Source organism: Mustela putorius, unplaced genomic scaffold, assembly GCF_011764305.1.
Source record: "Mustela putorius furo isolate JIRA1106 unplaced genomic scaffold, ASM1176430v1.1 tig00003867_pilon_pilon_pilon, whole genome shotgun sequence".
NCBI classification, from domain to species: domain Eukaryota; kingdom Metazoa; phylum Chordata; class Mammalia; order Carnivora; family Mustelidae; genus Mustela; species Mustela putorius.
Genome location: NW_025422019.1, coordinates 453,223 through 478,203, shown reverse-complemented (window position 1 = coordinate 478,203; position 24,981 = coordinate 453,223). Strand labels below are relative to the sequence as shown.

Below are 24,981 nucleotides of genomic sequence, written 5' to 3'. Positions count from 1 at the left end.
CCTCCACCCCCTTCCTCTCTAAAACCTTCAGTTTATTTCTTGGAGTCCATAGTCTCTCATGGTTCATTTTCTCCCCAATTTCCTCCCCTTCACTTTTCCCTTCCTTCTCCTAATGTCCTCCATGCTATTCCTTATTTTCCACAAATAAGTGAAACCATATAATTGACATTCTCTGCTTGACTTATTTCACTTAGCATAATCTTTTCCAGCCCCATCCATGTTGGTGCAGAGGTTGGGTATTCATCCTTTCTGATGGTTAAGTAACATTCCATTGTATATATCACTGTATATATATCAATCACATTCATCTGTTTAAGGACATCTCGGCTTTTTCCACAGTTGGCTATTGTGGACATTGCTGCTATGAACACTGGGGTGATTACAGCTTTGTAAAACAGCTTGAAGTCCAGAGTTATGATGTCTCTAGCTTTGGATTTCTTTTTGGGGAATGCTTTGTCTATTCGGGTGTCTTTGTGATTTCATACAAATCTTAGGATTTTTTGTTCCAGCTCCGTGAAAATGTTGACAATACTTTGATAAGGGTTGCACTGAATATATAGATTGTTTTGGATAGCATAGATATTTTAACATTTTTGTTAAACATTTTAACAATTTAAATTGTTAAAAATTTAACATTTTGTTAAACATTTTAACAATATTTGTTCTTTTAATCCATGAGTGTGGAATTTTTTCCCATTTCTTTGTGTCTTCCTCAATTTCTTTCCTAAGTGTTCTATAGATTTCAGAGTACAGATTTTTTTTAACCTTCATTGTTAGATTTATTCATAGGAATCATACAGATTTTGGTGAATTGTAAATGGGATTGTTTCTTGAGTTCTCCTTCTGTTGCTTTATTAATGGTGTATAGAAATACAACAGAATACTGTGCATTTGTTTTATATCCAGTGATTTTGCTGAAATGATGTATCAGTTCTAGCAATTTTTGGATGGAGTCTTTTGGGTTCTCTAGAGTGAAGAGTGAAAGTTTGACTTCTTTGCCAATTTGGATGCCTTTTATTTCTTTTTGTTGTCTGATTGCTGAGGCTGGGACTATTTTGAACAACAATAGTGAGAGTGGATATCCCTGTCGTGTTCCTGACCATGGGGGAAAAACTCTTGATTCTTCCTTGTTGAGGATGATATTTGCTGTAGGTCTTTTGTATATGGCTTTTACGATATTGAGGTATGTTCCTTCAATTCCTATGTGGTGGAGGGTTTTTATCAGGAAAGGATACTGTGTTTTGTCAAATTCTTTTTCTGCATCTATTGAGAGGATCATATGGCTCTTGTCCTTTCTTTTATTGCTGTATCATGTTGATTGATTCTCAAATGTTGAACCACTATGGCAGCCTCACTTGGTCATGGTGGATAATGCTTTTTTTTTTTTTTTAAGATTTTATTTATTTATTTGACAGAGAGAGATCACAAGCAGGCAGAGAGGCAGGCAGAGAGAGAGGAGGAAGCAGGCTCCCTGCCGAGCAGAGAGCCCGATGCGGGGCTCGAACCCAGGACCCTGAGATCATGACCTGAGCCGAAGGCAGCGGCTTAACCACTGAGCCACCCAGGCGCCCCAAGGATAATGCTTTTAATGTACTCTTGGATAATATTGGCTAGTATCTTGGTGAGATCTTTGCATCCATGTTCATCAGGATATTGGTATGTAATTCTCCTTTTTAGTGGGATCTTTTGTTTTGGGACCAAGATAATGCTGACCTCATAAAATGAGCTTGGATGTTTTCATTCCATTTCGATTTTCTGAAACAGCTTCAGAAGAATAGATATTGGGCCATCTGGGTGGCTCAGTCAGTTAAGCATCTGCCTCTGGCTCAGATCATGATCCTGGGATCCTGGGATTGAGTCCTGTTTTGGGCTCCCTGCTCAATGGAGAGCCTACTTCTCCCTCTCCCTCTCCCTGCCACTCTGCCTACCTGTGCTCTCCTATCTCTCTGTCAAATAAATTGGTAAAATCTTAAAAAATGGAATAGGTATTAATTTTTCTTTAAATGATTGGCCGAATTCTCCTAGGAAGCCCTTTGACTCTGGTCTGTTGTTTATTGGGGGATTTTTTGATTACTAACTCAACGTCTTTGCTGGTTATGGGTCTATTAAGTTTTTCTATTTCTTCCTGCTTCAGTTTTGGTTATTTATACATCTCTAGGAATGCATCCATTTCTTCCAGATTGCCTAAATTGTTGACATTTAATTTCTCATAATATTCTCTTATAACTGTATTACTGTGGTGTTGGTTGAGATCTCTCCTCTTTCATTCATAATTTTATTAATTTGGGTTCTTTCTCTTTTCTTTTTGATAAGTCTAGGTTTATCAATCTTATTCTTTCAAAGAACCAACTCCTAGTTTCATTGTTCTGTTTTTGTTTTGTTTTGTTTTGATTTCTGTATCATTGATTTCTGCTCTAATCTTTATTATTTCTCTTCTGCTGGATTTCGGTTTTATTTGCTGATATTTATCCTGTTCCTTTAGGTGTAAGGTAAGGTTGTGTACTTGAGAATTTTCTTCTTTCTTGAGGAAGCCCTGTATTGCTATATACTTTCCTCTTAAGACCACTTTTGTTGCATTCCAAAGGTTTTGGACTGTCCTATTTTCATTTTCATTTGCATCTATGTATATTTAATATTTCTTTAATTTCTTGGTTGAGCCATTCATTCTTTAGTGGGACGTTCTTTAACCTCCATGTTTATGTTTTTTCCAAATTTCTTCTCATGGTTGACTTTGTGGTCTAAAAATATGCATTGTGGTCTAAAAATATGCATAGCATTATCTCAATGTTTTCTTACCAGTTAAGACCTGATTTGTGACCCAGTATGGGGTCTATTCTGGAGAATGTTCCATGTGGACTCAAGAAGAATATATATCCTGTTGCTATAGGAGGAAGTGCTACTTATCTATCTGTGAAGTCCATCTGGTCCAGTGTGTCATTCAAAGCCCTTCTTTCCTTACTGATCTGCTTAGATGATCTATCCATTGCTGTGAGTTGGGTGTTGAAATCCCCTATTATTATTGTCAATGTGTTTCTTTAATTTGGTTATTAATTGGTCTATATAATTGGCTGCTCCCAAGTTAGGAGAAAAATATTTATAATTGTTAGATTTTCCTGTTGGATAGACATTTTAAGTATGATACAGTGTCCCTTTTCATCCATTACACAGTTTTTGGCTTAGAAATGTAATTTGTCTGATATGAGGATTATTAATTCAGCTTTCTTTTGAGGTTCATTAGCATGATAAATGCTTGTCCATCCCTCACTTTTAATATGGAGCTGTCTTTAGGTCTAAAATGAGTCTCAGTCTATGGATGGGTCTTGTTTTTTTAATCTAATCTGATATCTTTTGTCTTCCAATTGAAGCATTTAGCCCATTTACTTTACTTTTATTTTATTTTATCATTTTATAATATTTTATTTTTTCAGTGATCCAAGATACATTGTTTATGCACTATACCCAGTGCTCCATGCAATACATGCCCTCCTTAATATCCACCATCAGGCTCACCCATACCCCCAAATCCTCCCCTTCAAAATCCTCTGTTAGTTTCTCAGAGTCCCCAGTCTCTCATGCATCATCTCTCCCTCCGATTTCCCCCAACTCACTTCTCCTCTCCTTTTGCCAATGTCTTCAGTGTTATTCCTTTTGCTCCACAAGTAGGTGAAATCATATGATATTTGACTCTCTCTGCTTGACTTATTTCACTCAGCATAATCTCCTCCATTCCCATCCATGTCGTACAAAAGTTGGGTATTCATCCTTTCTGATGGAGGCATAATATTCCATTGTATATGTGGACCATATCTTCTTTATCCATTAATCTTTTGAAGGGCATCTTGGTTCTTTCCAGAGTTTGTCAACTGTGGCTATTGATACTATGAACATTAGGGTACAGAAGGCCCTTCTTTTCACTATGTCTGTATCTTTGGAGTAAACACCCAGTAGTGCAATTGCAGGTCATAGGTCTATTTTTAATTTCTTAAAGAATTTCCACACTGTTTTCCAAAGTGGCTGCACCAACTTGCATTCCCATCAACAGTGTAAGAAGGTTCCCTCCTTCTCCACATCCTCTCCAACACATGTTGTTTCCTGTCTTGTTAATTTTGGCCATTCTGACTGGTCTAAGGTGGTATCTCAATGTGGTCTTGATTTGAGTCTCCCTGATGGCTAAGGATGATGAACATTTTTTCATGCGTCTGTTAGCCTTTTGTATGTGTTCTTTGGAGCGGGGTCTGTTCATGTCTTCTGCCCATTTTTTTTTTTTTACATGATATTCTGTTTTGTGTGTGTTGAGTTTGATGAGATCTTTATAGATCTTGGATATCAGCCCTCTGTCTGTATGTCATTTGCGAATATCTTCTGCCATTCTATGGGTTGCCTCTTTGTTTTGTTGACTGTTTTCTTTGCTGTGCAGAACCTTTTGATCTTGATGAAGTCCCCAAAGTTCATTTTTGCTTTTGTTTCCTTTGCCTTTGGAGACATGTTTTGAAAGAAGTTGCTGTGGTCGGTGTCAAAGAAGTTATGTCCTATGTTCTCTACTAGGATTTTGATAGATTTCTGCCTTACGTTGAGGTCGTTTATCCATTTTGAGCTTATCTTTGTATATGATGTAAGAGAATGGTGAAGTTTAATTCTTCTGTACAAAGCTGTCCAATTGTCCCAGCACCATTTATTGAAGACTGTCTTTTTTCCACTGTATATTTTTTCCTGCTTTGTCAAAGATTGTTTGACCATAGAATCGAGGGTCCATATCTGGGCTCTCTACTCTGTTGCACTGGTCTGTGTGTTTGTTTTTGTGCCAGTACCATGCTGTCTTGGTAATCATGGCTTTGTAGTAGAGATTGAAATCAGGCAACATGATGTCCCCATTTTTATTTCTCCTTTTCAACATTTTCTTAGCAATATGGGGTCTCTTCTGGTTCCATACAAATTTTAGGATTGTTTGTTCCAGCCCTTTGAAAAATGCCAATGGAATTTTGATCAGGATAGCATTGAAAGTATAGATTTCTCTAGGCAATGTAGACATTTAAACAATGTTTATTCTTCTGATCCATGAGCATGGAATGGTCTTCCATATTTTTGCATCTTCTTCAATTTCTTTCATGAGTGTTCTGTAGTTCCCTGAGTACAGATCCTTTACCTCTTTGGTTAGGTTTATTCCCAGGTATCTTACGGCACTTGGTGCTATAGTAAATGGAATCGATTCTCTAATTTCCCTTTCTGTTTTTTCATTTTTAGTGTATAAGAAAGCAACTGATTTTTGTACATTGATTTTTGTATCCTGTCACATTACTGAATTGCTGTATGAGTAGTTTGGGGGTGGAGTCTTTTGTGTTTTCCATATAAAGTGTCATGTCATCTGCTAAGAGAGAGGGTTTGACTTCTTTGCCAATTTGAATACCTTTATTTCCTTTTGTTGTGTGATTGCTGCTGCTAGGACTTATAGTCTTGAACAAGAGTGGTGAGAGTGGGCATCCTTGTCATGTTTCTGATCTCAGTGGGAAGGCTTTCACCTTTTCCCCATTGAGGACGATATTCACTGTGGGTTTTTCATTGATAGATTTTATGAAGTTGAGGAATGTTCCTTCTATCCCTATACCATGAACAGTTTTAATCAGGAATGGATGCTGTATCTTGTAAAATGCTTTTTCTACATCAGTTGAGAGGACCATGTTGTTTCTCTCCCTTTTCTTGTTGATTTGTTCTATCACATTGATTGATTTGTGAATGTTGAACCATCCTTGAAACCCAGGGATAAATCCCATCTGGTCATGGTGGATAATCTTTTTAATGTACTGTTGGATCCTATTAGCTAGAATCTTGTTGAGAATCTTGGCATCCATATTCATCATGATATTGGTCTGAAATTCTCCTCTTTGGTGGGGTCTTTGCCTGGTTTGGTTTGCTGGCTTCATAGAAAAAGTCTGGAAGTTTTTGTTCTGTTCCTAGTCTTTGAAACATCTTCAGGAGACTAGGTATCATTTCTTTTTTGAATGTTTGGTAGAATTCCCCAAGGAATCTGTCAGGTCCTGGCCTCTTTTTTTTTGGGAGGTTGTTGATCACTGTTTCAATCTCATTGCTAGATATTGGTCTATTCAGGTTGTCAATTTCTTCCTGATTCAGTCTTGGAAGTTCATAGGGTTCCAGGAACATTTCTGGAAATGCATCCATTTCTTCTAGGTTGCTTAACTTATTGGCATATAACTGTTGATAATAATTGCTGATGATTCTTTCTATTTTCTTGGTGTTAGTCGTGATCTCTTCCCTTTCATTCATAATTTTATTAATTTGGGTTCTCTCTCTTTTCTTTTGGATTAGTTTGGCCAGTGATTTATCGATCTTATTGATTCTTTCAAAGAACTAGCTTCTCATTTCATTGATGTGTTCTAGTGTATATCTAGTCTCTATATCATTGATCTCCACTCTAATCTTGATTATTTCCCTTCTTGTGTGTGGGGTTAGCTTAATTTGTTGTTGATTCTCCAGTTATTTAAGGTGTTAGGAAAGCTGGTGTATTTGGGATTTTTCAGTTTTTTTTCTTTTTTTTAAGTGAGGCTTGGATGGCAATGTATCCAAACTTTTGCCATATCCTATAGGATTTGGACCAATGCATCTTCATTCTCTTTGGTTTCCATGAATTTTTTAAATTTCCTGGTTGATCTAAGCATTCTTAAGCAGGATGTTCTTTGGCTCCAAGTGTTTGAATTCCTTCCAAACATTTTCTTGTGGTTGAGTTCCAGTTTCAAAGCACTGTGGTCTGAAAATATGCAGGGAATAATCTTTGTCTTTTGGTATCAGTTGATTCCTGATTTGTGACTCATTATGTGGTCTATTATGGAGAAAGTTCTATGTGTGCTTGAGAAGAATGAGTATTGTGTTATTTTAGGGTGAAAAGTTCTATATATATTTATGAGGTCCATCTGGTCCAATGTGTCATTCAAAGCTCTTGTTTCTTTATTTATCTTCTGCTTGGGTGATTTGTCTATTACTGAGAGTGGTGTGTTAAGATCCCCTACAGTTAATGTGTTCATATCAATATGACTCTTTATCTTGATTAACAGTTGTCTTATGTAGTTGGCTGCTCCCCTATTGGGGACATAAATACTTACAATTGTTAGATCTTCTTGGTGGATAGACCCTTTAAGAATGATGTCCATCTTCATCTGTGACTACAGTCTTTAGTTTAGAATATAATCTATCTTATGTGAGTATATCTACCCCAGCTTTCTTTTGAGGTCCATTGGCTTCTCCATCCCTTCACTTTCAGTCTGGATGTATCTTTAGGTTCCAAATGTGTCTCTTGGAGACAGACATATGGATGGGTCCTGTTGTTTTATCCATTCTGCAACCCCGTGCCATTTTATGGGAACATTTAGGCAGTTCACCTTGAGAGTGATTATCGAGAGATACGTTTTTATTGACATCATGTTGCCTGTGAAGTTGTTGTTTCTATAGATTGTCTCTGTAAATTTCTATTCTATGTCACTCTCGGTTTCTTTCTTTTATAACCCCCCCCCCCTTAATATTTCTTGTAGAGCTGGCTTGGTGGTCACATACTTTTTAAACCTTGCCAGTCTTGGACGCCCTTTATCTTCTCATCCATTTTGAATATCAGCCTTGCTGGATAATGTATTCTTGGCTTCATGTTATTCTCATTTAGTGCCCTGAGTACATCTTGCCAGCCCTTTCTGGCTTTCCAGTTTTCTGTGAACAGGTCTGACATTATTCTGATGGACCTTCATCTGTACGTAAGGAATGTCTTTCCGCTGGCTGTCCTCAGAAGCTCTTGTCTAAAATTATGATTCGTGAGTTTCACAATCCAGTGTTGAGGTTTTTCTAGATTCCTTGATCTTGGTGGTTGTTCTTTCTGCCTCTAGGTCATGAACGCTGGTTCCATTTCCCAGATTGGGAAAATTTTCATTCAGAATTTGTTCATTTATATCTTCTAGTCTTTTGTGTTTCTTGACCCCTTTAGGAATCCCAATAATTCTGACGTTGAAATGTTTCATGGCATCATTTCCCTAATTCTGTTTTCATGGCTTCTAAGCTGTTTGTTCCAGGCCTCATCCTGATCTTTTTCTCTATCAGTTTTCCTTCTAGATCACTAATTCTATCTTCTGCCTCTGTTACCTTAGATGTTAGAGTATTTAGATTAAATTGGATCTCATTGATAGCATTTTTAACTTTTGCCAGGTCAGCTCTCCCTTCTGCCCTTAGAAATTCTATGTTGTCACTAATCATCTTCTCCAACCTAATCATTGTCTGAATAACTGTTACCCTGAATTCCCTTTCCAAGATACTGTTTATGTCCTTATCCAATAGTTATGTGGCAGAAGGCACAGTCTCTGAATTTTTTCTCTGTTGGGTATGCCTCCTTCTAGTTATTTTGGTAAGAGGTGGAAGAGTGGATGTATAGCTGAAAATATCAACCACGATCGAGGCAAGGTGCATCCTGGAAAGTCTTGGAGCAATTGGAGGTCACCACCAAAAAGTAAGAAAAAAGAAAAAAGGGAGAGAGAAAGAGAAAGAGAGAGAGAGAAAAAAAGAGAAAACCTAGCCAAAATGACCCCCCAAAGTAAGATTTGTAAGGTATATAAATAAAAATGGAGAAACAAAAGGACCAACAAAAGTAAATGACAACAACAAAAAAATCTAGCCAAAATGAACCCCAAGAATAAGATTTATATAATACCAGAAGAAAAATAAATACACAGAAATACTGACAGAAGAAAAAGATGGTGACGATGGTTATAAATCTTCAATGTGGGCGAAGAAGTGTATTTTGGTTCTTCCTGGGTGTATCTTGATGTCTTTGTTAAGTTTCTCAACTTTCCAGAGATGAGGGGAGATTAAAATTGGTTTATATATAGGGGTAGTATTGAATAGGGAAAAAGGGTTACCTTGATTCTTATTAAAAAAAAAAAAAGAAAAAAAAAAGAAAAACAGGTACATGTATGAAAAAAGTTCAAGTAAAAGCTTTTTATGGAATATGTTGTATTAAACCTCTAGTTGTATGGTAAGTAGGTTAAAAATAATTAAAAGACCCAGAGTCCTGGGAATGAATTAAAAAAAAAAAAAAAGTCGTATCTATTAAATATACAGGGGTTAGGGCGATACCTGAGGTTAATATATTGTTTCCCCTAATGTTGGGGTTTTACAGTTTTATGGGGATCCTGTGGTGGTTGTCCTCCTGTTCTCTTGGCTTGACTTTTGGGGGAGGGGCCTGCTGCATTGTTCTCCTGTCAGTCTTGCTTGCCTTGAGTCGTCCTGCCCCCATCAAGGGTCAGGGCTCTGCAGAAACTGTTTTTTCAAGCTTTTGTTCTCTAGAGGTTTTTGTTCTTTGGTGGCTTTTTGCAGCTTTTTGGAGGTTTAGAGGAAAGCAAACTGCACCAAGACCTCCACCTCAGAGAGAAGATTCGGACTCCTCCCATCTGGGTGGTTCAGAACACATGGACCCCCGTCTGCAAACTTTGCTGAACAGTGCAACCTCCCACAGGCGCTGTGCATCCCAGTCACTGTCTTAGTGGTTGTGTGAGGCACTGCTTGTCTCTGCAGCCCTGTGCCACTAAAACTGTGAGAGATATTGGTTCAGGGAGCCTGCTTCCAGTGGTTGTCTTTACCAGGACTGCTGTTGGGAGTCAAAGCCCATGTTGGGTGCACTCACACCCAGCGGAGCTGCAGGTCGTGTACAGCTGCTGCTATGGGATCCCGACCAGAGATCGTGCTGGGTTCTCTCAGGCACAGGCTGGGAATGTTCAGACTTTGGTCGGTGTCTGAAGGCAATTGTCCTAGTGTGAGCCAGCTGGCACCCACACCAAGCTCTCTCAGGTATGTGCAGAAGTGTGCTCAGACCCTGTGATCCCACAAGGCATGCAGATCTGGGAAGGCTGTGGACCTAGAAAGCATCAGCTGGCACCCATAGCAGACTCTCATGCTGGGCAGGAGTGGGCCCAGCTGAGCACTGGTGCAGCAGCAGAAAGCCGGTGGCTCAGAGACCACAGACTGGAGGCTCTGCTGCACTATCTCTGGCATGGGTGGTTGCTGATGATGGTTGTCCTGGGTCCACAGGCTTAAGCCTGTGCCCATGGCTGCTTGATTCTACCAGTTACCCTTAAGACTTTTGTTGTTTTTGAGTGCTTTTAACCAGACTACAAGTTAATGCTGGTCCCCAGCTACAGGGAAATTTTGTATTGGGTATTACTTTCTATAGATTTTTAAAAAAGATTTTATTTATTTATTTGACAGACAGAGATTGCAAGTAGGCAGAGAGGCAGGCAGAGAGAGAGGAGGAATCAGGTTCCCTGCCGAGCAGAGAGCCCAATGCAGGGCTTGATTCCAGGACCCTGGGATCATGAGCTGAGCAGAAGGCAGAGGCCTTAACCCACTGAGCCACCCAGGCGCCCTGGAGTATTACTTTCTAATGGGTCACTTCTAGTTGCTCCCTCTCCCTTCTGTTTTTCCAATGATATCAGTCTCAGTGCTCCTACTCCACTTTACCTCTCCATTGATATCTTCTGCTCTCATAGAGAACTAGAAGTGTATAATCTTACATCTCAGGCTAAGTGTTCTGGTAGATATTTAGCTCACTTTAGGGGACTTGTTGAAACTTTTAACCAGACTGCAAGTTAATGCTGGTCTCCAACCACAGGGAACTTTTGTATTGGGGTATTACTTTCTAATAGGTCACTTCTAGTTGCTCCCTTGCCCTTCTGTTTTTCCAATGATATCAGTGTAAGTGCTCCTACTCCACTTTACCTCTCCACTGATGTCTTCTGCCCCTGTAGAGATCTAGAAGTGTATTATCTTACATCTCAGGCCAAGTGTTCTGGTAGATAATTAGCTCACTTTAGGGGACTGGTTGAAACAGGGTCTCCTACTTCTCCATCATTTTGCCCCTCCCCACCCATTTACATTAGAGTAACTATTGAAAGATATGAGTTTAGTTCCAATGTGTTACCTCTAAAGACTTTTTCTGTAGACTGTCTCTATTTCTTTCTGGTGTGTGTTACTTTTGGGTTTTCTCTTCACTTACAGAATTCTCTCTAGTATTTCTTGTAGGTCTGGCTTAGTGATCACAAATCCTTTTAGTTTATGTTTTTCCTGGAAGCTCTTGATCTCTCCTTCCATTCTGAATGGCAGCCTTGGTGAATTAAGTATTGTTGGCTGCAAGTATTTAGTACCCTGAATATATCATGACAACCATTTCTGGTCTGCCAGGTCTCTGTGGCTAGGTCTGCCACCAGTCTAATGTTTCTACCATTGTAGGTTAAGGAGCTCTTGCCTCAAGCTGCTTTCAGGATTTTCTATTTATCTCTGAAATTTGCAAACTTCACTATTATATGCCAGGGTGTTGATCTATTTTTATGGATTTTGAGGGATGTTCTCTCTACCTCTTGGGATTGTATACCTGTTTCCTCTCCCAGATTCGGGAAGTTCTCAGCTGTGATATTCTCAAATATACCTTCTTTCCCTCTCTCTCTCTTCTTTCTCTGGGACCCCAATAATTCTAATATTGTTTCACATTATGGTATCACTGATTTCTCAAAACCTCCCCTCATGGTCCATTTGGTGTTTTTCTCTCTTTTCTTCATTCTCCTTCCTTTCCATCTTCTTGTCTTCTATGTCACTGACTTACTCTACTGCCTCATTACCCTAGCTTTTAGAGCATCCAAATTAGACTGCATCTCAATTAAAACATTTTTAATTTTGGCCTAATTAGATTTTATTTCTGCTCGATGAGATTTTCTAGTGTCTCTTATGTTTTTTTCCAAGCCCTGCTGGTAACTTTATAATCATTATCCTGAATTCTAGCTCTGACATTTTACTCTGTCCATATTGATTAGATCTGTGATAGACTATTATATCTGGTCTTTCCTTTTTTGTGAATTCTTCCTTCTAGGCATTTTGCACAGATAAGAATGGATGACCAAGGGACGCCTGGGTGGCTCAGTTGGTTAAGCAGCTGCCTTCGGCTCGGGTCATGATCCCAGCGTCCTGGGATCGAGTCCCACATCGGGCTCCTTGCTCCGCAGGGAGCCTGCTTCTCCCTCTGACTCTGCCTTTCACTGTGTCTGCCTGTGCTTGCTCTCGCTCGCTCTCTCTCTGACAAATAAATAAATCTTAAAAAAAAAAAAAAAAAAGAATGGATGGCCAAGAGAACAAGATAAAAAAATATCAACCATGACACCAGCGAAATATATACTAGACAAATCAAAAGAGGACAAAATACAGAAAAGAAAAAAAAAAGAAAAGAAAAGAAAGGGAAAAAAAGAGAGAATATAATTTCCCAGATGGACAAAAACAGGGTGAAACACTGAGTCCTAGGTGTATTTTGGTTTGTGTGTTAGAAAACACTAAATTTAAAAATTGTAAAGAAAGCAAAACTTTACACACACGTATATTATATATGTATGTGTGTGTGTGCGCACACATGTGTATATATATATGAAGTTTATAATTTATATATATATATAGTTTATATACACAATGTTTAAATATATGTGTACACACACACACACACACACACACACACACACATTGAAAGGAAGCCAAAAGTGAAGAATATATACATAAAATGTGAATGTAAAAATGAGAGTTAGAAAAAGGATTTAGAGCACCTGGGTGGCTCAGTTGTTTAAGTGACTGCTTTCAGTTCAGGTCATACTGCTGGAGTCCCAGGATCAAATCCTGCATTGGGCTCCCTGCTCAGTGGGGATTCTGCTTCTCCCTCTGACCCTCCCCCATCTTGCACTCTCTCTCAAATAAACAGAAAAGAAAAACTAAAAAAGGACTCAAAAACAATGAGTTGATAAAATAAGAAAGAGTTGAAAAAGAAAAAATAAAGAAAAGCAAGATTTTAAACTGGAAGATAAAAGAATCATAAGAAAACCCATCAAGTTATATGTACTATTTCCTCCTACTGCTGGAGTTTTGCAGCTCTGTGTGCTCCATAAAGTTGGTATTTGTCTGTTCTTCTAGCTGGTCTTCTGGGGGAGGGGACTGCTGTGCTGATTTTCAGGTTTCTGCCTGGGTGGAGTTGTACCACCCCCTTGCCAGGAGTCCAGGCTCAGTGTAAGCTGCTTTTTGTTGTTCTATGTCACTTTTGTTCCCTGAAGCCTTTCCACATCACATTAGTGGATAAAAATAAAAATGGCCACACCCTGATCTCTAGCCCCTGGGCTGAAAGATCCCCCAGCCCCCTCTCTCTTCAGTAAATCCTCAGGAAAGAGAAGTCTTCACTTTTGTGTGCATCTAACTCTGTAGACTCCTGTGGTGTGCACCCACATGGATCCTCTCAGTCATGGCGGAGGCTGTCCAAGCTGAGACCCCATCCTGGTTTCCCTGCCCTAATGCTTGGGATCTCTGCTGACTCAGGCACCCCCCTTCTTTCTGTGTCCCTGGGGATCCTGAGACCACACTGTTCCACCTAGCATTCTGACCCTCTTTGCCACCTGAGCACTTTTCATTCAGGGAAGTCTCTCATAGGAGCAGACTTCTAAAAGTTCCAATTTTGCCCTCTGCTTCTGAATCACTTTTTTGATAGCTTGCTTTCAGAGGCTCCCTTCCCCCATCACTTATCTTCTGATATATCCCCTCAGATTCACTTCTCTGCACCCCCTACCTTGCAAGAAGCGGTTGCTTTTCTATTTGTAGAATTGAGCTGTTCTTTTCTTACATCTCAGGTTGAATTTATGGGTGTTCTGAATGCTTTAATAGTCATCTAGCTAAGTTCAAGGGACCAGATGAAATGAGAACACTACTCTTCTGCTATCTTGCCTCCATCTCCTATAATTGTTTTAAATTCTAGTTCAGATGTCTTTATACCCATATTGATTAAATCCCGGCAGTGAGTACTGCCTCCTGTTCCTTCTTTTGAGGTGAATTTTTCCATTTTGTAATTTGGTCCAGAAAAGAATGATAGACAAAACAACAACAACAACAATAGAAAACAAAAACCCACCACAAAAAAAACAGCTAGATCTTTCATGTGTTTTGGTCTGCTTGTTATAAGATACTAGATCCCAAAATAAGAAAGAAAAAAAATGTAATAAAATGGAAAGACTGTGGGTTTGTGTCTGATCATTGTCTTCTTCATGGGTTGGTGCCTATAGAGCAAACATCTTCTTCAGTTCGTTCATCAATTGCCTCCACATGGCAGGCTTTTTAGGCAGGTCAGTTTTCCTTCCTGTCCACCGTAGCCTCCTAGCTGTCCCCACCAAGTGGGAAATGGGCCATAGGGCTCTCTTCATTAACTTACACGGACTGCCCTGGCTCATGTTTCCCCCAGGATCCAGAAAGTGGTTAAGGTAGGTGTTTCAAATGCTTTCTTCAAGAATACAAAACAAGTCCTTGTGCTGAGGAAGGGTCAGCTGTGTCTGTGCACATGAAACTTCCATGCTGAGTGTGGCATGACCACTTCAGGCACAGCTGCTGGCTGTTGGCTCTCTGCTCCTCTGTAAGGTTCTCTCTAACTCTTCCTGTCCCATTTCCTGGTTGCCCGGGCTCAACACTCTCTTCAGTGGAGGAAGTGCCTGTTTTTCTTTTAACTGGGTATCTGAATTATGGCCTCTCAAAGAAGGTAAGATACAAATGATGGATACCCTTGTTGGCCATGCAGTGAGGGACCATCACCCCAGGTGTTGGCTGGGGAGCCTGTCTGCTAGCCCATAAAGGGGATTGAGAGACACTTCAGGGATATGAAATTGTCTACAGCGAAAATAGATAAATTAACTGATGTTTATGCTTGTGCTCATTTAAGCTCTAAAGATGACTTGTGCAAGAAGCAGCCACCTAAATTGTGGAAGAGGAGGAATTAAGATTAATTGAAACAGTAAATCAACATTCTGTGTGTGGGGGAGAATATATTTCCAGCGCATTTTTCGCCAGCTCACCAAAGCAGCACCGTTTAGCATGCTGATTTACAAATGGGAACGGAAATGACTAGGACATCAGACTGCCTCACTGGGCTACCAAATTAGAGGATCCTTCTGAGAAAGTCACTCTGGCATTTGAGTGTAGAGTCAGGCCATCTGTGTTAGGTGAAGTCCCACTTTCCCCAATTCTATAGGTGAGAAGCTACTCTGGCCAGTAGGACATGCACCCCAGTGGCAAATGAAGGACTCCCCCAAATATTATTTCACTGAGATAAGTCCTTAATGATAGATAGATATTAACATTTGCTGTGCAGGCATTTCCCACTGTGTTTTTTACCCTAAGAACTTAAGTTGATCTAACGCACTTAATCTGTGTGCTTACTGCCTGTTCCATCTCACTAGAGTGTAAGCCCCATGATGAGGGCCAAGTGTAAGTCTGCTCCATGTCTTGCCCTGTCACCTGCCCTTGACACACCTGGAACATCAGAGGTGCTGCAGGAGCATTTGTTGACTGAATGACGGAGCCTAGCCTTGCTGTGGGGACCTGCCCTGTCTGTTACTGTGTGCTGCCCAGCACACTCTGCTCTCACTGCAGAGCCCACATGCCTGGGTCAGGGCCAGTTTCATGATGTTACTCCACAGACATTAAGGAATACATCTTGCTGGGAGCATTCATGGCTGAGAAGAGAAGAGAAGCCAGAGAAGAGAAGGCACGTGTTTCCTGATCCCCTTATCTTTCCACTGTGGTAGGTGCTAAGGCCAGGATGCTGATTTGTTCCAGTGGAGGAAGCCCTGCCTTGCTGATATTCCTTCTGTGGGACAAGTGTGACAGCAGCGTTCTTGGTGGGCATAAGCAGACATGTCTGGCTCTGAGTGGTCTGGCTTTGGGAGGCCAGCTGTTTGTAGGAGCTGCCCAGCACCTGAAGACTGTGGTCTGGCAAGAAGATGAGCTTGGCCTATCCTCTACCACTGGGATTGCTCCCACCTGGCTCATTGTTCGGGAAACCTGGAGAGAGCCCTAGGGTTATTTTTGGAAAATCTTGTTTGTTGCACCACATTTTATGCTGACAGAACAGGCACAGAGGATTGGATAATTTGATCAAGGTCATATGCCTGCCAACGTGGCAGATGTAAAGCCAGATTTGACTCCTAGGACCATTTTCATCCTACTGGCCCATTTTGCCCAGACTCCTCCAAGCTGCTAAGCAATCTGGGGAAGGACCCTGAACATCAGCACTGGGTTACCTCTGGAGGCCCTTGTGCCTGTGGTCTGGACTCACAGGTGGTCAAGTCTCCTTCAGGAGGCAGGGAGAAATGGAAGGCAGTGGCTTTGTCAGGGTCTGCCAAGGGCCCAGCGTTCCTCATGCACCCTCTTGCTCCTGGTGTCCTTACAGCTGAGGCTCAGGCATGCGGCCTCTTGCCTGGACTCATACAGTGAGAGATGGTGGGCCAGGGTTGGTCTCACACCACTGTCTTGAGTATCCTTTGCATAGGACCTGCCCTGCATCACTTCCATGGTCCTTTGGCAGTTCCCAGGGATGCTGCAGCTGCCAAGAGTTTTCATGGCACTTGATCTCATGTGCTGGTACTTCTGCTATTAGAGGCGGAGCTTGGCTCACCTCCTGCTACCTGGGGATGCGTTATGGTTCCAGCAGGGCCACTTTTTACTTGGCCTCCCCCCTGGACAGTGTCCAGGTGAGGCCACCACATGCACCTGTCTAGTTGTGACTGGCCTTTGGGATTTGAGGGGCATTGTCTCAGCCAGCTTTGACACCTCCAGGAACCAGGTCTTCTGGCATGGGAACAGGACCATGAACCAGTTCTTCCACTGAAGAAACCAGCCCTTAGTACAGAGGTAGGGTCCAAATGTTAATGGAGCAAGGCACAGCAGCACCTATATAAATGTATGGCATACATGTGGGTCATATGCACACACATTGACACGGAGATGGGTGCCTTGAAACCAAACACATGCTTAGGTTTTGTGCATGCCATTTGCCTCATGTGTGTGCGCATGGTTAGACACACACCCACACAGGCAAACAGACATGCAGAGAAGTGGGGTTGCAAAGAAATAATCTTATTTGGCTCCCATATACGTTGACCTCTGATTCCTTTTCTGTGGAAATAAATCATACTTTAATGAATGATTGAGCCAAATGTGGCCAAACTCAGATCACAGGAGTGGTGTTAGCTGGGGAGACATCCCAGTGTCAGAGAGGAGGAATGGCATTTGCTGAGTTCCCACAGAGTTCTGGGGATTGCAGTAGGGACATTACCTGATTTACTACTAAGTCAGGATGTGGGTGGGTGTTATTGTACTTTCCTTGAATGCATAGGTGGGGCCATGAGAAGTGGGTGACTGCCGGACTCGCAGCAGCACAGAACTGGAGGCCAGATTCCCCCATCATGGCCCTGACCTGTGCAGGGTCCTGTACAGGGAGGTTCTGGCTGTTGACCCTGGGACACAACATGTGGTGAGCCATGGAGAGGTGTCAGCCCTTCCTGGCCCAGCTGCCTCATCTGAGAGGAAGTCAGATCTGCTTGGGGAGATCTATCTTTGCTGGAATACCTCTGCTGGGACTTTCACGTGGCCGTTCTTTTTTTGCTCAGTCCTGCCATAGAGCAAATCCAGTTGCTGCTTTCCTGGCAGCCTTCAGATCTTCCTGCACCCTAGGCTCAGCCCTGTGCAACCAGACGAGACCCTCGGCACATGGGATAGATGTCCCCAGGTAGGAGACATGACAAACTTGGGGCACCTGTAGGGCTGCAGGGAAGGAGCCCTGCCCACAACACTGTTCCTCCATCCTTTAGCTGCAGGGTGTGCCTCTTCCCGTGTACTGGAAAGATCCAAGATGCCTTCCAGAGAGGCACTTCCAACATGGGTGATACCAAACAAGTGAACAAGACATGTAGGTGCAGAGAAAATAAGATGGATCCAGCATGAGAGGGTCCACACACAAAGCACATACCACAGGTCCTATCTAGGAACTTTCCTCTGGCAAAAAAAAAAAAAAAAAAAAAGGAAAATGCCTGGAATTCATTTGCAACCAAGGGGTTCTTGCAGGCTGTGTCAGCAGTGGCTCCTGGAGTGTGGGATCATGAGCTGACATTTCGCCAGGGTCCGGCATGAGATAGCAGAACTTTGCATTTCCTGGCCTCACGGAGTCACAGAGACTGCCGGCAAGGCCCTGGCTCCATTACCTTTGCTCATTTCCTCTTCCTCTTTGTACGGGGTTTGTTAAGCAGCTGTTTGTCTGGGTAACTGAGGCTAAGCCTGGAGGAGACTCCCGGAGGTCAGGCGAGGCCCTGGCCATGGTTTTCATGAGTTTGATGATCATGTCAGAATCATTTTTCTGGGTTGCCAAATGTATTCACATTCATAGCTTAATATAAAATATAGGCATTAGGCATCCTGCGTCACCAGGAATAGGAGCCCCTGATGTTAAGACCTTGCCACACTGGCAGCACAGCCTCTACTGTCCCTCTGATCACCTGTTCCTCTTCTCACAGGTTGGGGTTGTAATGATGAGGGATGGGAGAGAGCAAGAAGATGAACTGAATTCATAGATTATGAAGAAATTGTGATGGGGGTTGGCATTTCTGTTTTAATAATCCTCAGTCAGAATGTACCTCTCTGAGCCAGGCATGGGATTTCTGGTCTGTGTCTGTGGTGCTAGCAGGCCTCAGTGACATGGACTGGACAGGGGCTGGGCAGTGACAGATATCTGAGGTGTGCTGGGTCCCGCAGGAGCAGGTCTGCAGAGAGGGTGATCTTGGTGCTGGCCACAGTGTCCAGGGAGTAAAAGTCTGGCAGTGCTCCTGTGAGTCCCCGTGGATGGTACTGCCCCTGCAGTATCCCATGAGAGAATAAGCCTGCCTTTCCTGGAACAGGCCTCATCACGCTGCACATTGCACGGAGCCCAGACAGTTCTGCCCAGACGGTTCTGTAGGCTCCACAGAAGAGCCTTCATCTGCAGAGTTCTGCCTTGGTACTGGGCCTTACTGGTTCCCATACAAGCAGGGAGGGGGCAGGGAAAGCAGATGGGGCTGGCTTCTGAGCCCCCATGCCCATTTTACGCAGACCCAAACCATTTATCCTGTTTCATATGCGCTGTTTCCTTTTCAGACTTCATTTTGAAAAGAAGTCCACATATGAAGTGCCTGGGAGCACTGAGGACCTCACAGCAAGGCTGCCAACTTGTTCTTTGGCAGAATGCTGTGAATGTCACTTCTCCCACATGGCTTCTGTGCACCACGGGGACAGCAAACAAGCATCACGGCATCTGCAGAAGGACCTGGAGTGCAGAAGTCTGGTGCTCTCAGTCTGTGCTGGCTTTCTCTGACTTCTCATTTTCCCACGCCCTCATTTCCCATAGCCCCACAGAGTAATGGACTGACAGAGTTAGGGAGACCCCTCTTGGGGCAGGCACAACATAAGGGTGTAGACAGCCACAGGTTGGGATTAGAGAACTGTAAGGAACCTCTGTTAGAGGACCTTTGAGGTTCCATCTGTGGATAAATGTGGAAAAAATTGTTTCATGAGTTTGATGATCATGTCAGAATCATTTTTCTGGGTTGCCAATGTGTTCACATTCATAGCTTAATATAAAATATAGGCATCAGGAGACAGGCCCTTTTATATTTGTGAATATTTTTGTATCACCTTGTGACAGACTAATAAATATTGTTGAAGGAGGGCTGCTTGACTCTGAAACATTCTTGCCACCGTGGTAAATGGCCTGTTCCCGGTAAGTATGGACAGCAGTGTGCAGGGTGTCTGTACAGGTAGGGTGAGCTCTCATCTTCAGGTGGGTGGGCAGGGGTGCTCCCTGGGGGTGGGGGTTGGGATGCTCAGTGGAGATGGAGGGTCCAGGCTGTTCCAATGTCCAGCCAGAGCAACTGGATGGCCAGAGGTGTGCTCTGAAGGGTGGGGGCCCAAGGATCACCAGGAGGCTGCTAGGCACCTTTTGTCCATGTTATCCCAAGGATATTCTCCAGGGAACCTTGCAGTACCAGGCTATTCCTGTCTTCATCTGACAGAGGAAGCAAGGGATGGAAAGTTCTGTGTCAGGCCCTGGTGCTCCAGTGTGAGAGGCAAATCAGAGTTTAGCCAATGCCAGGCTGACCCTTGGGTCTCAGTGCCATTCAAGAGACTGCTGGTGTCCAGGGAGCAGAGAACCAGGCTGCTGCCTCAGCCCCAAAGGGTAAGTCTCCACAGGGCACTGAGCTGCATTGTAAGGCCTCCATGCCTGGACACAGAGCTCCAAGCCAGAGCCACAACTGTAAGCTTTTTTTTTTTTTAAATTTTTATCTTTTATAAACATATATTTTTATCCCCAGGGGTACAGGTCTGTGAATCACCAGGTTTACACAATTCACAGCACTCACCAAAGCACATACCCTCCCCAATGTCCATAATCCCACCCCCTTCTCCCAAACCCCCTCCCCCCAGCAACCCTCAGTTTGTTTTGTGAGATTAAGAGTCACTTATGGTTTGTCTCCCTCCCAATCCCATCTTCTTTCATTGATTCTTCTCGTACCCACTTAAGCCCCCATGTTGCATCACCACTTCCTCATATCAGGGAGATCATATGATAGTTGTCTTTCTCTGCTTGACTTATTTCGCTAAGCATGATACGCTCTAGTTCCATCCATGTTGTCGCAAATGGCAAGATTTCATTTCTTTTGATGGCTGCATAGTATTCCATTGTGTATATATACCACATCTTCTTGATCCATTCATCTGTTGATGGACATCTAGGTTCTTTCCATAGTTTGGCTATTGTGGACATTGCTGCTATAAACATTCGGGTGCATGTGCCCCTTTGGATCACTATGTTTGTATCTTTAGGGTAAATACTCAGTAGTGCAATTGCTGGGTCATAGGGCAGTTCTATTTTCAACATTTTGAGGAACCTCCATGCTGTTTTCCAGAGTGGCTGCACCAGCTTGCATTCCCACCAACAGTGTAGGAGGGTTCCCCTTTCTCCGCATCCTTGCCAGCATCTGTCATTTCCTGACTTATTGATTTTAGCCATTCTGACTGGTGTGAGGTCATATCTCATTGTGGTTTTGATTTGTATTTCCCTGATGCCGAGTGACATGGAGCACTTTTTCATGTGTCTGTTGGCCATCTGGATGTCTTCTTTGCAGAAATGTCTGTTCATGTCCTCTGCCCATTTCTTGATTGGATTATTTGTTCTTTGGGTGTTGAGTTTGCTAAGTTCTTTATAGATTCTGGACACTAGTCCTTTATCTGATATGTCGTTTGCAAATATCTTCTCCCATTCTGTCAGTTGTCCTTTGATTTTGTTAACTGTTTCCTTTGCTGTGCAAAAGCTTTTGATCTTGATGAAATCCCAATAGTTCATTTTTGCCCTTGCTTCCCTTGCCTTTGGCGTTGTTCCTAGGAAGATGTTGCTGCGGTTGAGGTCGAAGAGGTTGCTGCCTGTGTTCTCCTCAAGGATTTTGATGGATTCCTTTCGCACATTGAGGTCCTTCATCCATTTTGAGTCTATTTTTGTGTGTGGTGTAAGGAAATGGTCCAATTTCATTTATCTGCATGTGGCTGTCCAATTTTCCCAGCACCATTTATTGAAGAGGCTGTCTTTTTTCCATTGGACAGTCTTTCCTGCTTTGTCGAAGATTAGTTGACTGTAGAGTTGAGGGTCTATTTCTGGGCTCTCTATTCTGTTCCATTGATTCATGTGTCTGTTTTTGTGCCAGTACCATGCTGTCTTGATGATGACAGCTTTGTAATAGAGCTTGAAGTCCGGAATTGTGATGCCACCAACTTTGGCTTTCTTTTTCAATATCCCTTTGGCTATTGGAGGTCTTTTCTGGTTCCATATAAATTTTAGAATTATTTGTTCCATTTCTTTGAAAAAGATGGATGGTACTTTGATAAGAATTGCATTAAATATGTATTTTGCTTTAGGTAGCATAGACATTTTCACAATATTTATTCTTCCAATCCAGGAGCATGGAACATTTTTCCATTTCTCTGTGTCTTCCTCAATTTCTTTCATGAGTACTTAATAGTTTTCTGAGTATAGATTCTGTGCCTCTTTGGTTAGATTTATTCCTAGGTATCTTATGGTTTTGGGTGCAATTGTAAATGGGATTGACTCCTTAATTTCTGTTTCTTCTGTCTTGTTATTGGTGTAGAGAAATGCAACTGATTTCTGTGCATCGATTTTATATCCTGACACTTTACTGAATTCCTGTACAAGTTCTAGCAGTTTTGGAGTGGAGTCTTTTGGGTTTTCCACATATAGTATCATATCATCTGCGAAGAGTGATAATTTGACTTCTTCTTTGCCAATTTGGATGCCTTTAATTTCCATTTGTTGTCTGATTGCTGAGGCTAGGACCTCTAGTACAATGTTGAATAGCAGTGGTGATAATGGACATCCCTGCTGTGCTCCTGACCTTAGCGGAAAAGCTTTCAGTTTTTCTCCATTGAGAATGATATTTGTGGTGGTTTTTTCATAGATGGCTTTGATGATATTGAGGTATGTGCCCTCTATCCCTATACTTTGAAGAGTTTTGATCAGGAAGGGATGCTGTACTTTGTCAAATGCTTTTTCAGCATCTATTGAGAGTATCATATGGTTCTTGTTCTTTCTTTTATTGATGTATTGTATCACATTGACTGATTTGCGGATGTTGAACCAGCCTTGCAGCTTGGAATAAATCCCACTTGGTGGTGGTGAATAATCCTTTTAATGTACTGTTGAATCCTATTGGCTAGTATTTTGTTGAGTATTTTCGTATCTGTGTTCATCAAGGATATTGGTCTATAGCTCTCTTTTTTGATGGGATCCTTGTCTGGTTCTGGGATCAAGGTGATGCTGGCCTCATAAAATGAATTTGAAAGTTTTCCTTCCATTTCTATTTTTTGGAACAGTTTCAGGAGAATAGGAATTAGTTCTTCTTTAAATGTTTGGTAGAATTCCCCCGGGAAGCCGTCTGGCCCTGGGCTTTTGTTTGTTTGGAGATTTTTAATGACTGTTTCAATCTCCTTACTGGTTATGGGTCTCTTCAGGCTTTCTATTTCTTCCTGGTTCAGTTGTGGTAGTTTATATGTTTCTAGGAATTCATCCATTTCTTCCAGATTGTCAAATTTGTTGGCGTAGAGTTGCTCATAGTATGTTCTTATAATAGTTTGTATTTGTTTGGTGTTAGTTGTGATCTCTCCTCTTTCATTCATGATTTTATTTATTTGGGTCCTTTCTCTTTTTTTTGATAAGTCGGGCCAGGGGTTTATCAATTTTATTCATTCTTTCAAAGAACCAGCTCCTACTTTCGTTGATTTGTTCTATTGTTTTTTTGGTTTCTATTTCATTGATTTCTGCTCTGATCTTTATGATTTCTCTTCTCCTGCTGGGCTTAGGGTTTCTTTCTTGTTCTTTCTCCAGCTCCTTTAGGTGTAGGGTTAGGTTGTGTACCTGAGACCTTTCTTGTTTCTTGAGAAAGACTTGTACCGCTATATATTTTCCTCTCAGGACTGCCTTTGTTGTGTCCCACAGATTTTGAACCGTTGTATTTTCATTATCATTTGTTTCCATGATTTTTTTCAATTCTTCTTTAATTTCCCGGTTGACCCATTCATTCTTTAGAAGGATACTGTTTAGTCTCCATGTATTTGGGTTCTTTCCAAACTTCCTTTTGTGGTTGAGTTCTAGCTTTAGAGCATTGTGGTCTGAAAATATGCAGGGAATGATCCCAATCTTTTGATACCGGTTGAGTCCTGCTTTAGGACCGAGGATGTGATCTATTCTGGAGAATGTTCCATGTGCACTAGAGAAGAATGTGTATTCTGTTGCTTTGGGATGAAATGTTCTGAATATAACTGTGATGTCCATCTGGTCCAGTTGTCGTTTAAGGCCTTTATTTCCTTGCTGATCTTTTGCTTGGATGATCTGTCCATTTCAGTGAGGGGAGTGTTAAAGTTCCCTACTATTATTGTATTGTTGTTGATGTGTTTCTTTGATTTTGTTACTAATTGGTTTATATAGTTGGCTGCTCCCACGTTAGGGGCATAGATATTTAAAATTGTTAGATCTTCTTGTTGGACAGACCCTTTGAGTATGATATAGTGTCCTTCCTCATCTCTTATTACAGTCGTTGGCTTAAAATCTAATTGATCTGATATAAGGATTGCCACTCCTGCTTTCTTCTGATGTCCATTAGCATGGTAAATTCTTTTCCACCCCCTCACTTTAAATCTGGAGGTGTCTTTGGGCTTAAAATGAGTTTCTTGGAGGCAACATATAGGTGGGTTTTGTTTTTTTATCCATTCTGATACCCTGTGTCTTTTGACAGGGGCATTTAGCCCATTAACATTCAGGGTAACTATTGAGAGATATGAATTTAGTGCCATTGTATTGCCTATAAGGTGACTGTTACTGTATATCGTCTCTGTTCCTTTCTGATCTACCACTTGTAGGCTCTCTCTTTGCTTAGAGGACCCCTTTCAAGATTTCCTGTAGTGCTGGTTTGGTGTTTGCAAATTCTTTCAGTTTTTGTTTGTCCTGGAAGCTTTTAATCTCTCCTTCTATTTTCAATGATAGCCTAGCTGGATATAGTATTCTGGGCTGCATGTTTTTCTCATTTAGTGCTCTGAAAATATCATGCCAGCTCTTTCTGGCCTGCCAGGTCTCTGTGGATAAGTCAGCTGCCAATCTAATATTTTTACCCTTGTATGTTACAGACTTCTTTTCCCAGGCTGCTTTCAGGATTTTCTCTTTGTCACTGAGACTTGTAAATTTTACTATTAGGTGACGGGGTGTGGGCCTATTCTTATTGATTTTGAGGGGCGTTCTCTGAACCTCCTGAATTTTCATGCTCGTTCCCTTTGCCATATTGGGGAAAATCTCCCCAATAATTCTCTCCAGTATACCTTCTGCTCCCCTATCTCTTTCTTCTTCTTCTGGAATCCCAATTATTCTAATGTTGTTTCGTCTTATGGTTTCACTTCTCTCTCGAATTCTCCCCTCATGGTCCAGTAGCTGTTTGTCCCTCTTTTGCTCAGCTTCTTTATTCTCTGTCATTTGGTCTTCTATATCAGTAATTCTTTCTTCTGCCTCATTTATCCTAG

The 24,981-nt window shown here is 41.8% G+C and overlaps 1 long non-coding RNA gene across 3 annotated transcripts in view; it reads left to right on the top strand.

Moving 5' to 3' along the window:
- Positions 1-19,576, top strand: part of LOC106004223 — a 30,530-nt gene extending 10,954 nt beyond the window's left edge. For all 3 annotated transcript variants that reach the window (XR_006602436.1, XR_001177146.2, XR_001177147.2), the window contains exon 4: positions 14,762-19,576. This is a non-coding gene — a long non-coding RNA (uncharacterized LOC106004223). The remainder of the gene's footprint in view (positions 1-14,761) is intronic.
- Positions 19,577-24,981: the final 5,405 nt, after the last annotated feature.